Source organism: Neodiprion pinetum, chromosome 1 (genome assembly GCF_021155775.2).
Source record: "Neodiprion pinetum isolate iyNeoPine1 chromosome 1, iyNeoPine1.2, whole genome shotgun sequence".
NCBI lineage: Eukaryota > Metazoa > Arthropoda > Insecta > Hymenoptera > Diprionidae > Neodiprion > Neodiprion pinetum.
Window position 1 is genome coordinate 38,374,516 of NC_060232.1, and position 13,448 is coordinate 38,387,963.

At 40.3% G+C, this 13,448-nt stretch overlaps 1 protein-coding gene across 2 annotated transcripts in view; it reads right to left on the reverse strand.

Annotated features, from left to right (window-relative positions):
• The window catches only part of LOC124210655 (tubulin monoglutamylase TTLL4-like), a 101,497-nt gene that overhangs the window by 75,339 nt on the left and 12,710 nt on the right, over nucleotides 1-13,448 (reverse strand). The window contains exons 1-2 of one of the 2 annotated variants that reach the window (XM_069137992.1): nucleotides 5,252-5,271; nucleotides 3,869-3,915 (exon numbers count right to left, since the gene is read on the reverse strand). The gene's annotated coding sequence lies outside the window, so the exon portion shown is untranslated. Of the gene's footprint in view, nucleotides 1-3,868; nucleotides 3,916-5,251; nucleotides 5,272-13,448 lie in introns of those variants that run through there. The other variant, XM_069137958.1, reaches the window with a different exon arrangement.

A 13,448-nucleotide genomic window follows, 5' to 3' on the forward strand; every position in this document is an offset into this window, starting at 1 on the left:
ATCTCAGTTCCCGCCATCATCGGTAGATGTCTATCCCTTGCAAAATATTCCTCCTCGACTTTGAGTTTTTCCTCTGATAAGTTGAAATTTTTCCTCTACATGATCCTTCAATTTTGAAGAAATTTTATTTGCATCTTTTTAAACTCAATTACTATTCATTTTTTCACGATATTTTTCGTTAATCGGTGCAATTGCGACGCGTGCAGGAAATATTCGACTGAAATAAAAGATTTACATCACGCTGTGAATAAGGAAACACAAAAAAAGAAAAAAGAAGAAAAATCACGAAACGTTTCGTTGCAGCTTTATCAAAATTTCATCGTAAAGTTGTATAGACCATTTTACAGTTTTTTTTTTTTTTTTGTACCTTTCGTTTGCCCCGGTGAAAAATATTTTATAGTTAAACGCCCGTCCGTCGTTATTATTTTTCAAAAATTGTTCAGCGATGATTTTCGGTATTCGAAAAGAACGGATGAAAAGGATCTTTTTTTTTTATCAAATAAATATCAAGTCAGGCGACTGTAATTTTTCTACACAATATACATCAGGTGAAAGAAGCAAGGAAATGTTACACCAAATTAATCGTATCGTTGTTTTCCTTTCTCATTTCCTTTCTTTTTCCCTGCTCGCTAGCAGAGGTAAGATGAAAAAATAAAAAAAAAAAAAAAAAAAGAGAATGAAAGAAGGAAGAGACGAGAGAAGAAGAAGAACGTATTTGTGATCAGATTACAGCCATTACCGGTCGTTATACGGGTAGCCAAATATGCCCGAATCCCTTTATTGTACCCTGCAATTCAATTCAATTTTTCCATTTAGATTATCAGCCCGATCTTTCCTGATCCATCTCGACACCGTTCCCCTGAAAATGTACCGTGTGCGTATAAATACACGTATAGAAATATCGTCACGGGTATAGTAATAAATACGTATAATAAACACACGCTCACGCATTCACGTATGCATGCACGTACGTTGTAGGCGTATATAACCGATGCAGTGTGTGCACTTTTTGCCCGTTTTGAAATCCGACACGACCACCATAGAGCCCCGATATTCTTCGCCCTGGAAATATCTTGCGCCGCACAAAAGATCACGCGCTACTTCTTCTTTTTGTGGGATCCCGCGTGTATAACGAGTACCTACTTAAATACCTTATACCTACAGCTACACCTAATCTCTTCAACCAAAGTGGCAAAGTATTGGGTTACGTTTTAAAAAAGAGCCAAAGAAGGAGGAGGAGAAAAAAAAAAAAAAAAATAAAAAAGACTTTCGAAAATATTGTTAAATATTTTGCACCGTACGTCGTCCCTTTTTTCTTCTTTTCCTTATTCTTCTGCACGGGGCGGAAACAAGTCGAATTATACCTACTTAGGAAATTCCTACTTTATTCGCTCTTCCTTTCTTCTTTCGTTTCATCATTCGACAACAACTGATATTGTCTGTGAACGCTATTCAAGATTTTTCTATCTAGGTAGGTGCAATTTTGTGCACATAATTTATGGTGTTGGATTCGTTATTCTTGTTTTTTCTTTTTTTTTTTTACACAGATTTCAATTGTCTCGAAGAATTATCGATGAAAGTTTTGCACGATTCGATGAAACCTGGTGTTAATCAATCTTGCTAGTTTTTATAGCAGAATATAGAAAACCATTTACTTATTCTTTTTTCGTTTAACATGCATCACAAAAATGTGCAATATTTCAAATGCCGAATTTTTAGAGTTTTATTCACTTTGAATCGATATTTCTTCTATTATCGATTGAAATACGTCCAAACTTTTCTCACTAGCATCAAAATTCGTAAAAATTTTGTCTGTATCGATAATAATTTTCACAATTTGTCCATAATACGATTAGAATATGTACGAACTATTTTCCGGAACATTTTTCTCTTAGTTTTTAAAAACCTCGAAAAAATTTCCAATCTTCCGGATCTATAAATAAAGGAGAAAAAGCTTTTCGAATCAACCTTGAAAACGATTTTCAGTTTTAACTGCTCTTTCAGGTCTATGACCGTGGGGGTAAAAATTCGCTCATCGAAGAAGAGAAAACTCGTATTTTTCCGCCGATTAGTAATTGCTACTAAGCTAAAAATAATCGATCACGATTAGATTGAATCTGCGTAATTTCGTATGTTTTCTAAACGGTGCACATAAAATCAAAATTTCGTAAATTATACTCGATTAATTGGGAAAAAATAAACGATTTCACCAAAAATCGATTGTTCTTGGTCAATCGACAATCATTGCCAAGACGGTTAGATCGTTTCGTGTGTGAAACTCCGATTTTCGATCTCGCAGAAACTTGTTTGAAAAAAGCGGCGTTCCATCTGCTTCGGAGGTCTGCGGAATAATGGAGTAGTTACTTTTTCACGGGCCGAAAACTCGGAGTTAAAAGGCATTCGAGTAACTGTGACTATTACAGAAAACTCGAAAGCCTTCGAAGGTAGTAAAAGCAGCGAATGAATTTCCAGTTTCGATCTGCAGCGCAGTCACTTAAATTTCCAAAAGACTTCCAGACGAGGACCTTCTATTATACATATACATATATATGTATATAGAAGAACGATTTCAAAGTTATTTCAACTTATATTTGCCACAATGACTTCGTCGTCCACGATCCCCCGCCTTTTGTGCATTTCGGTTAACTTGCAAGGGTGCCGGCGTCGAGATGTCGGTTTCGTTCTCGTCAAGTTTCCAAAAAATGCTGAAAAACTGTGCAATTGATGAAGAAAAATTGCCGAGCATAAAACACCGGCGAAAATAACGCCACTGTGTTTAATTTTGGGGATTTTTCAATGCTTTTTACGCGACGAAAAAGAACTTGATTCCGGTTTTTGGAATCTCGTTCGGCGCCACTGGGCGTAGAAAATTTTCACACACAATGAAGAACCAAGATACTGCACAACCGGCCATTGAACGACAATATTATATTGAGACAAATTTCTTAAAAATTTACCTTTTCGACTGTTGAAAGGGACAATTATTGTATTATTTGACGTCGTTTTAGGCTAAGAGCCGCAACAGCTCAGACTTTTCTGTAGCGCAACGTTTTTAAAGCTCACGGATGAGCTGAATCGAAGAATGGAGTGTTTCGAGTGTGGGCGAGAGGAAGAAGGAGGAAGAAAATCTGGAAGAAAATAAAATAACCGCGATGCAGGAACGTCGGGATGGAGAATTGGATATTTGTAAAATTTCTCGCGATTCTGTTGTTGTTATACCTGCAGCGTTGTATCCCACTTTTCCTTTCGAGAATGAAAGTTTCACGGAGATACATACGCACACGTCATTCGAATAAAAGCTTTAAGCACGGTGGCTATGTTATTTGTGAAAATTGTAAGGACGCCAGATGCTCGGCGAGGATCGACGACGCAGTCGATAATGGACATATTAAGTCAATTTCGAACGTCATATTTCGTTCAAATACCTTTGGCTGAACCAACCGTGTGAACTTAGGCTCGGTCCAAGCCAGCTAAAGATACAGAAAGCGGGATATTATATTTTCACGGATTACGGATCCGGATTTGTAAACTACTCGCATTGCCAAAAACCCAAACTGCCAAGTCGCGCAGATGAACGTCGTAAGAAAGGGTTTCAGGCTTCCGTTTTACATTTCAAAGTTTCATGGGAATATAATGATAGATTTTCACAATGATTGGTCGATTATTTTTAGGGTCAGGAATCAGCTTGTAATTTTCATGGTTCTGAGAAGGTGACGACAATGGGAACCTTTGCTGCTTTCATCTGATATTGCTGGATGAGCAACTGATCTTAGACTCCGCAGTGTGTTCTGCGAGTTTGTAGAAAATTTCGTACTTGATCTAATAAATGGAAAACAGTCAAGGTTTTAAGGCAATTGAACTGACTCACCCTATTAGGTTGCACCGTGGCGAACAGCTTCATGTAGAGACTTATGACTGCAACAAAAAGAACGATTCATGATAAGTTGCGTGATGGAAGATGACTTGAAAGCGGTTGAAATCGAAGACAATTAGCGAATTTCGGTAACGTTTGAGAATCTCTTGGTACGGATCGAATCTATGCTCGTAACGATTTATGACAAAGGCGGGATTCAAGTTGACCCGCATGAAGGAAGAATGAAAAAAAAAACGTATAAAATACAGAGACAAGGCTTTTCAGGTATGATTCGAAGGTTTGATATTTCGAGTGGACAGCGCCTCGTTCACTTCTTGGCTAGTCGATATATCTATACAGTATAATATTGCGTCCGTTGAATCGATAGGCGAAGAATCGGTGAACCGAGCAGTTTTGAGACCCTTGTAGATGCGAGTTCCGAGCGACTCGTGGGTGAGGAAAGAGGGGCTTTTGGTTCGAGATCACGGGGCATAAACTCTGACAAACGAAGCGTCAGTCAATCTCCCCGACGGCAATTCTCGGCCCTCGGTTAGCTGCGGCATCATAGCTGAAACCCAGAAAGTAACACACCGTAGAATTTATCTCCGGTTGAGGCATGAGCCAGCGGAGCTTTTCAAACACGGGAGTACAAGGAGTGGAAGAAGGGCCATTGTCAGACAGTCGAACACGTGCAGGGGCTAAAATCGTCAATCTACGTAAAAGGAAACCCATAGAAAAGCCATAGCCCTCTTATGGCGATCTTACGAGGGCTCGGAAACCTATACTAAGTGGATAATGGGCCAATGGTGCAGCCGCGGATCTCGGCTCACTTCACGGAGTGAAATCTCTAGCTGTTTCGACGGCGCGATCCTCGAATGTTTTCATTTTTTTCTTAGTATTCAATCTGAAAAAAACACAGTTTTGGAAAGAAAACGACAATTTTTCACGCAAAGGCTAGACGGATTCCCATACCGGCATATTACCGACATTCCAGCCGCTTCGTAGCTCAGACACGAACCCTTCCCAACTTTCAGTTTCTCTGTTTTCGGAATGTCGGTAAATTGTCGGTATGCGAATCTGTAGACAGAACTTTTCTTGTATAACTACTAAGACCGTTATGTTGCATCATATATCCTTGTACGTATCGCGATGATAAGTTGTACCACGTGTTATTCCAATTCCAGACAATATCGAAACCGTTGTTGCAACAATACCAATTTTACTAGATTTTCCTACAGTTGCTGTAGCAAATGACATTTTTCAGTCTGTTATTGGCCTCAGCTACGCCACTGTCAGATTTACAGAGGCCAAAAACTCGGCCAATAGGCCAATGCCCATTGTCGAGATGCGGCCGCTATTGTGTCGGGGAATTATAGAAATATTTGTATCTTAACGCACACCACAGATTTCCGCCACAGCCGGCTGAAGAGCAGCTCCACCTTCTTCTTCTTCTTCTTCTGCTTCTTCTATTCCTTCTTTTATTTATGCTTCCTCGTCTTCATCCTTGGGAGATTTCAAAACCAGATTACTTCTTCGTTTTCTTTTTCTTCTCATTCTTCTTCTTTATAGTCGGCACTCCATCACGCACTAACCATCCTGTTCTCCACTGCCTTCCCATCCTCCAGCGACAATTAGAAGACGCTCATTGTTGCTCTTCCACACTGTACTCGAGAACGATCGTTCTTCTCTTCAGACTATCTCGATCACTCGGCCCAGCTCTCGGTATTTCATTCGCCACCGATTGTCCCATGCACTTAATCCGAACATTACCAAGACTATTCAGTCAGACTAGAAGTCAGTCCAAGTAAGCTAGTCAAAGTCACGCAAAGTCATTCAAGTCACTCGAACTCGCAATCAGCGTCAGTTCGTCAGGTCAGAAAACTTCACTTGAAGATAGTTGAAACCACTCGAATTCATGAACTCTTGATGTATCCCGTTAACACTCTTTTTCGGATAACGATCAGTCCCTCGCACACTTCGATTTAGATACCGTCTCGTCGATGAGTGATTATTCCAAGAAAGCGTTACGCGAGTTGAAGTGCTATTTTAATGCGTGTTATCCATTCACGACGTAATTCGCATGGTGTATCGCAGTTTACATTTCGATGATCCTTGAACTTCTTGCTTCGGTTAATCACGCTACGCTTCCATACCAAAGGGTCCACGAATACAACCACCAGCCTGACTGACAGGCGTTACTTTCGGCGACCGTGGTGCTGATTCTTATGTGTATACCAAACCCAGAAACCTCCTTGTGTTGACGTTCTTCACCCAGGCATCCACAGGTTTCGCGTTACGTTATACACATGTGCTCCAAAAGCGTCTGCAGCGTGTTCCGCACGTGGTTTTAGGGTAAACACATCCACTATATTTACACAATGTACAGGGTGGTCCGTTAAAACTGGGATTCGGTCAAACTGGACCTATTTCTATTACATACAAGACACGAAGAAGAAGAAGAAGAAGAAGATGTAGCATCAAAGGACATGTTACTCAAAGTGAGTTACAATATTGAGAAATCGAACGGTAAGTGGTCATTTCCTAATATCCAAGCAATTATCGACACAAAATACAGTCGCCTTCGTTAGCGAGCAGCGCCACGTGTGTCGGCTCTTGTCACATAGCATAAATATGTTCGGGAAAGTGAAACGAAAACTGGAAAACCACGTGCTCGATCAAGTGGCTGCACATGAGAATGGTCCTGGTCAACCACCGTTTCCGTCTGGCAAGAGACTAGAGCCGCTAATTGGAAGCCGAATCGTTAGCAGATTTCCGATTTCCAAGGTGAATTTTGAATCTTTTCCCCGAGATTCGAGCCGAGGCTGACGAATTTATGAAGTCATTTCACATTTTCTTTTGTAAAAAGGAAGGATTTAGGGGACGAAGAAAGAAGATCTGAACGTAAAAGGAACGTGTGTTTGTAGAGGTCGCGACGCTTTTGGGGCAAAGGGGAAATTTTTTCGTCAAACTTTTTACATCCCGGTATACGTCCCAAGTCAAGTGCCAAATGCGATTATCGTGGTGAGAATTTTTTTTCGTTTCTTTGAGCTCGAGAGACTTCGAGGTGACAAAAAACGCAATCAAACGGTAGTTCAAGCCTGAGTTTAGTCGGGAGGGAAAGGTCGTGAAGATCAGGGGGGGGGGGGGGGGGGGGAATTTCGGTAATAAGTGTCTCGGGTGATGGTTTATGTATGAATTTTCGGCCCACTCATGTCTATTAATAGATAATCTGATCCACGACAAGGTCGTAAAAAGTTTTTAAGAACGAGGCGTTGCGCGGTTTCGGGAAGCCGACAAAAACCGTTGACCACGTGCAGGCGAACACGTGACGTCGTGAGAACCCGGTGCCGTGGTGGTTAAGAGGAGGAAAAAGAAGATTTGGGGAAAAGTAAAAAAAAAAAAAAAAACGAACGGGTCCTAAAGATTAAATTAGGCCCATCGCCTCACAATCATCAGATTAAAATAGATCTTCCCTCGACTCTCGCCTCTCTTTCTCTCCCCGACCGCCTTTTTTTACCCCACGATTTTTTACAACACACCCCCTCCCCCCTCTTCCCCCTCCTCTATTTTTTTCCTCTCAGAAAGGATCTCGGGATTCCTCCTTTCTATTCCCTCAATTCCGGCTAATTTCGTTAACCAAAGACTTTTTCACACGTCTAACGAGCCGCGCGACCTGCTACCATCCGTCAGACGTTGCATCTACGAATAATGACCGGAATTTGGAAAAATTCTGATCGTCTTCTTCTCACCTGTCAGTCACATTTATAAAGGAGACACGTCAATGAAACTCTGAAACTTTTCCGTTCACGTGAAATTTCAAGTGGTGTATCGATAAATTTTCTTTCTTTCAAATCACGTCGTATGTTCGTGTACTTGAAAAAGCTCCCAGCATCACACATTTTCTCATTCGAAATTTGTAATAATTCTATAAATGGTTTTGGTAATTTGAGAATTGATATTACAATATATAATTATTAATCTGATCAACCTCGAAACTGTGTTTGCAAAAAAAAAAAAAAAAAAAGAAAAAAAAATAAAACGTAACAATTAAATTGAATTGAATAATTTTCTTCGTGAAAAAAACTTTCTTTTTCAATTGAAAATTCGTCTGAATATTACAAATATCAAATAAGTGGTATAATTTCATGGCTAATTATCGGATATAGTAAATTGGACAACAACTTATGTTTTTTACCATTACCAGAATAGCTGCATAACAAAATTGTTTTAAAATACGAAAAAAGTCGCACGCAATTACTACGTAACGCTGGAGGCTTTTTGAAAAGTAATCATTTTTGATATTATTTGATCTAACGTAAAACAAATACCTGTCTAATGAAAATCTTACCGATGGTTGACATTTCATCTCAATTGTAAAAATTGGAGACCCACTAACTTATTTTGTAATTGAATAATAAATTGTTCGTGTTGCTGGAGATCCGTGTAACGTTAAATCGAGTTTACCATCTTCATCATCTGTCGTGCAAAATTATTTTTTGCTCAATCGTATCTACAGCGAGAAATAATTAATCAAGGTGCGTTATGTATTGTAATTGTTGTTGCTGTTGTTGTTGTTGTTGTAATTATTATTATTATTTTTTTTCTCACGTGGAACGATAAAAATTGATTGAAATACCGATGAAAATTGGGAAATAATCGATATATCAGGTACGGGGTGAATTATCAAGGATCGCCGTTTGAAGCCGGCAAAGTTGCGAGGATCAGACGGCGGCGGGTTTCGCTATAAATTTTCACGGTAATTTCATACAAACGCGCCATGGGAGAAAGAGCAGCAGGTGCTTGCGGCCAGGCTCGCTGTTTATTACGAGTATGCGTGTGTGTGTGTGTGTGTGTGTGTGTGCGATCAATCTTTGACAAAGGGGTTGGGGTTGCGGCCTCGCGAGGGTTTCCCCTCGCCCATGTAATAACCCCATGAATATAATCTCGAAACGTGATATTTGCCCGCCTGATTGCAACTCGATATACATTATACGTATAATATACCTACCTACCTACACTAATCGCTGAGGGAAGTTTTCTTCCAATTTGAAAAAATTCTTTAATACCGTGTGTATGTAGAGGAAATTCGATATCTCGTAGCAATTCATTGATTTCGATCCGAGGGACGCGTTTTTTTCACCTCCACCGCACAGGGGTTCAAGTTTCTCGTTACTACGCGCCGATTTTCTCCCACTTCGCGTTCCATCGCTTCCTAAAAATCTCCCGCTCGAAACGAATTTTTTTGTAATTTTTATTCAATTTTTTATCGACTCGAATACGGATTACAAAATTTCTTAGTCACATTTGTAATGTCAGAGAACAGTGATTTTTGTCGCCCATTTTTCAGCTTGCACGGTTCGAATAATTTGACAATATCTTTTGAAGTGAAACTTTCATTTTTTCGTCCAAGACAGTTTTCCGAAATCGTATATCGATTACTCGAAAGCAATTATAACGATCTTGACGACTAGAAAAAAGTTGATTGGTCCTAAAAAATATACTCACACTGAGAAAAATTTCACTTGTTACAGTAACAAGAAAAATTCAGTAAAACAGGTGTCGTTGAAAAAACTGTTTGAATATTGTTGAAATTACGAAAAACGGGGTACGCCTAACCATTTTGCGCTGTCGCCGATCTTTTTTTGATAATTGCAACGTAAAATCAGTTTGTTCGGTTAACTAAACTTTTTTAGTTAAATAAGGCTTCAACGTCAATTTATTGTTGCACAAGCATTAAATTTTCGCAACAGTTGCAAGAAAATATAGCAACAGTGATCGTAATGAGAAAGAATAGTAACGGATATTAGTCTTTCCGGGAACACCTAGAAAACTAATTTTCATTTTCCACCTTGAACTATATTTTTCGATTCTGGTAAAAAATGAAAATAGTTGAGGACCGAGCGGTAACCGGAACTAAAAATTTCTCTCGGCGCAGTTCGCAGGCTATAATTTTGAAATTGATCGAATATCGTCAAATTTCTTTTTGTCCGTGAATATAACAGTTTCAAATTGGTCGAAACACCCAATTTCATTACTAAAAAACGGAGACGCGTGAGTCAATTGTCTGTAAATTGAATCCGAATCGTTTCGCAGGTGTAATGAATTAAATTTCCAATCTCAGTGTTGGATTTCCTCAGTTAAAATCATAATATTGAAAATTCCACACACACGGAAATGCACAAAGGCCTCTCTTCGACATACGCGTCTTTGAATCCACCTTATTCCGTCAAAATTGTTACCGGTATTAGCGTCACGTGACTGATTGCGAGTGTGAGTTAGAAGAGGAAACAGGATTAGGTACAAACGAACCCAGGCAACGCAACCATTTCAAGTTACCACTCAAATTACTATAATTTCCCCCCCTCATCTCCTCTCAATGACGGTATAATCCCCGTGAAGAGATGTGAAACGCTTCTTTGTGGGGAATTCGGGGGGGCCGAAAACGGACAGGAAGTGCTTAGAAATGGGTTTTTTTTTTTTTTTTTCTTTTTCTTCTTCTTCTTCTTCTTCTTCCTCATTTCGTTTTCTGAGCGGGCAGTCCGGTCGGTTGGTCCGGCGGCTGTGCGCAGTCGCTCGTCTTCGGAAATCTTGCGAATTTTTAATAGCCCCAGCATCCGGTTTCGTCTTTCGCGATGCCCCCCCCCCCCCCCCCACCCGGTTTTGTGTTTCCTCCCTCCCTAAGAGACGCAAAAAATTTATCCACTGCGCAGGATCATCGATGCTCGTCGATGCAGGCGGCAGGATAATTCCCCTCCCTTCGTCCTTTCCTCCTTTCGCGCGAAAAGAGAAAATTTAAGTGAATCAAGTTAACAAAATTTCTTGGAACAATATTCCAAGTTTTACAACCTATCCTCTTCGATCTTTACTTGACACGAATGAATCGGTTTCCGTTTCAGTAATAAGATTCGCTGTAACTTTTCAGAGCTATTTTTTCAAATCTACTTTTAAAAAATGTAAAAAGAATCATTTGATTGCTTTCAGCACTTTTACACTGCAAATTGAATTCAAACGAATTTGGATAAGAATATTCCGCTACAACGAATAAATCTCTCTCTCTCTCTCTCTCTCTCCTAGTTAGAAAATTTCTGTCTCACGATTTTACTTTCACAATTGACCAGATAAAAAAATTTGAAAAAAAACAACAAGCGGATTCGTGTAACTTGCTTGGCGATATGACAATCGGACATATTTATGCTTGTTGAGAAATGGCGATGCAAAGGTGAAAAGATCAGCTGCGCTAATGTGCGCCGTTTGAGCGAGAAGGGGAACGAAATGGACAATCGGGGCACAAGTCAGAATTCGGGGCCCTCGATATCGGCGGCGTCCCAGCGGGGGTGAATTTCTCCACTGGGCCCTGAGGAGATTCTTCGGGGCCTTATACACGTGTTCGCGAGCACGAAAATAGTTGTCAGCCCGGGGCGACTCGCATGCTTCGACAAAAGAGGATCAGTTAGGCATTCTGCGACGACGTCGAGCGCGTCTTGTTGCCGAATCGCATAATGGGCCCCCACCCGAGGGGCCCGAGGGGCCCGACCACCGTTCGGGCCCATGTTTGCTTGTGTTTGATCGGACTGGTGGAAAATCCATCGACGATGGTGGCTCAACAGATCGTTCCGAGGCCCATTGTCGAAGACGGGGTCCGGATTGTTATGGTTACCCGAGTTTTGGGCCCTGCTTGTCCGGTTTCGGGCCGAAATTCGCCATTATTGTGAAAACGAGAGACGGGTCATTCTCGTGCCGTGACAATTTATTTCACCTCGTGAATGTAACTTCGCTACGTTTAAAAACTCTCGCCTCTTCTTATACCTACCCAAAAATCTTCTGTGTCACGTACTATGGAGATCGTTAACTTTCACGGATTCTTTCGACTCCGTCGCACAGCTGTTGTTGCAACTGCAGATACTGCTTCCGTCTAAAAGGGACGTGCGTGAATTGCGGCTGATGTCGATGTGTTGTTTTTTTTTTTTTTGTTTTTTTTTTTAATAAGCAAACTTACCTACGCAGTCTTTGCACTCGATTCGTTCAAGAACATGGCGTTACTTGTAGCAAATCCTGAATTAATACGATAACTTACGCTCAGATTAAACATATATCTAAGTTTAAGTCACCTCTGATTAAAATAGTCCTTGTAAGCCAGGAAAAAAATTCAAAACCCTTCAAATTTGAATTACAAAAACTTTGTTTTATCGGCAACGTCAAAAACATAAGATTGCTTTGTTGATTCGTCGCAATAAGAGAAGAAAAAGAATTCACACAGTCCGAATTTAATGAAAAATATTTAGTCAAGTTGAGTATATATTTCACACGAATTGGCCGACAAGTTTTTTCTTGAGCTCGTCAATTGGTAAAAAAAATATCCGACATGTAATATGGTTGTAATTCAGAAATGATAAATTTGTGATTCAGTAAGAAATATATCAGTATCATTCAAAATCCAACTCACAGGATCTATGAAAAATTTATTTACTACTGAAGTGAGCTATCGTTCAATAGAATGAACCGAGTTTTATTAATTTAAATGTAAAAAGAAAAACAGAGAAAAAAAATGGTAGAACACTGGGATCAATTCTCTCACGTTGTCAACGCAATGAAGTGTTGTAAAAATAAAAATTCCGTATTCAGGGTATCTTTTTTAATTAAACGTGTTACTAGATTATCGTCAGTGAAACTTTTCAAATCTTTGTTTTTACCGCGTTCTCGTTTCAAATTATCTTTTACTCGAACATACGTCTGACGTAATTTGTCGAAGCGTCGAATATGAGCTTTCTCAATCCAATTAAACGCAATTCGCATGTCGAGAGTGGAATGAAAAATGACGTGACAGAATTGTCTCATCGAAGTATAAATGCAAAAATCGATTTCTCAATAATCAGTTATCGAAAACAAACGAGGTCTCATCGCAAGATGTAACATTAATCAAGCGGAGAATTAGCATCGTGGCTTGACGTGAGCTTATAAGGTGACGTAAAAGGCACAAAACCGAGTCCCGGGACGCCCATGGAACCTAAGAGGGTAAACCGAGGTAGTATAGAAAGGCGGGTAAAATGGCTGAGGGATAATAGCGGGAGCCCGCGGGATAACCGCTCACTAAGACGATCCTTGCAGGGAACGTTTATAGAGAGAGCGAAGGATCCTCGGGGAAGTCAAAAGAGTTCCTCTCAGATTTTCTCACTTCAGCCGAGGGTAGGGGAGGGTGGACAATGGAGGGAAAGGCGACCGGGCGTTTTAAAAGTACAAACGAATTCGAAAAACCCCCACCGAGCCGATACCCGCCCTCACAAAGATGTCTTCGGTGACGAAAATATTTAACAACAATCAAAAATCACCCATTGTCGACAGGGCGGCGCGGTTGCTTCTACGGCATCAATTCATCCACGCCTCGCAGCTTCCTCACAATTTTTTTACCCCTGCAGAGGATCCGAGGAAACATCTCACGGCGGGTGATAAATTTTACTTTGAACGATTGGAAACACGGAAGATCGCGTAAGAGATACGGGGTGAGAGATTTTCTCGTGAAAATCGAGAAAATCGACTTTTCAAAATTTTAACGACACGATCGAGCCGAATTTCGATCTTTTAATCGAAGTTTTGGATC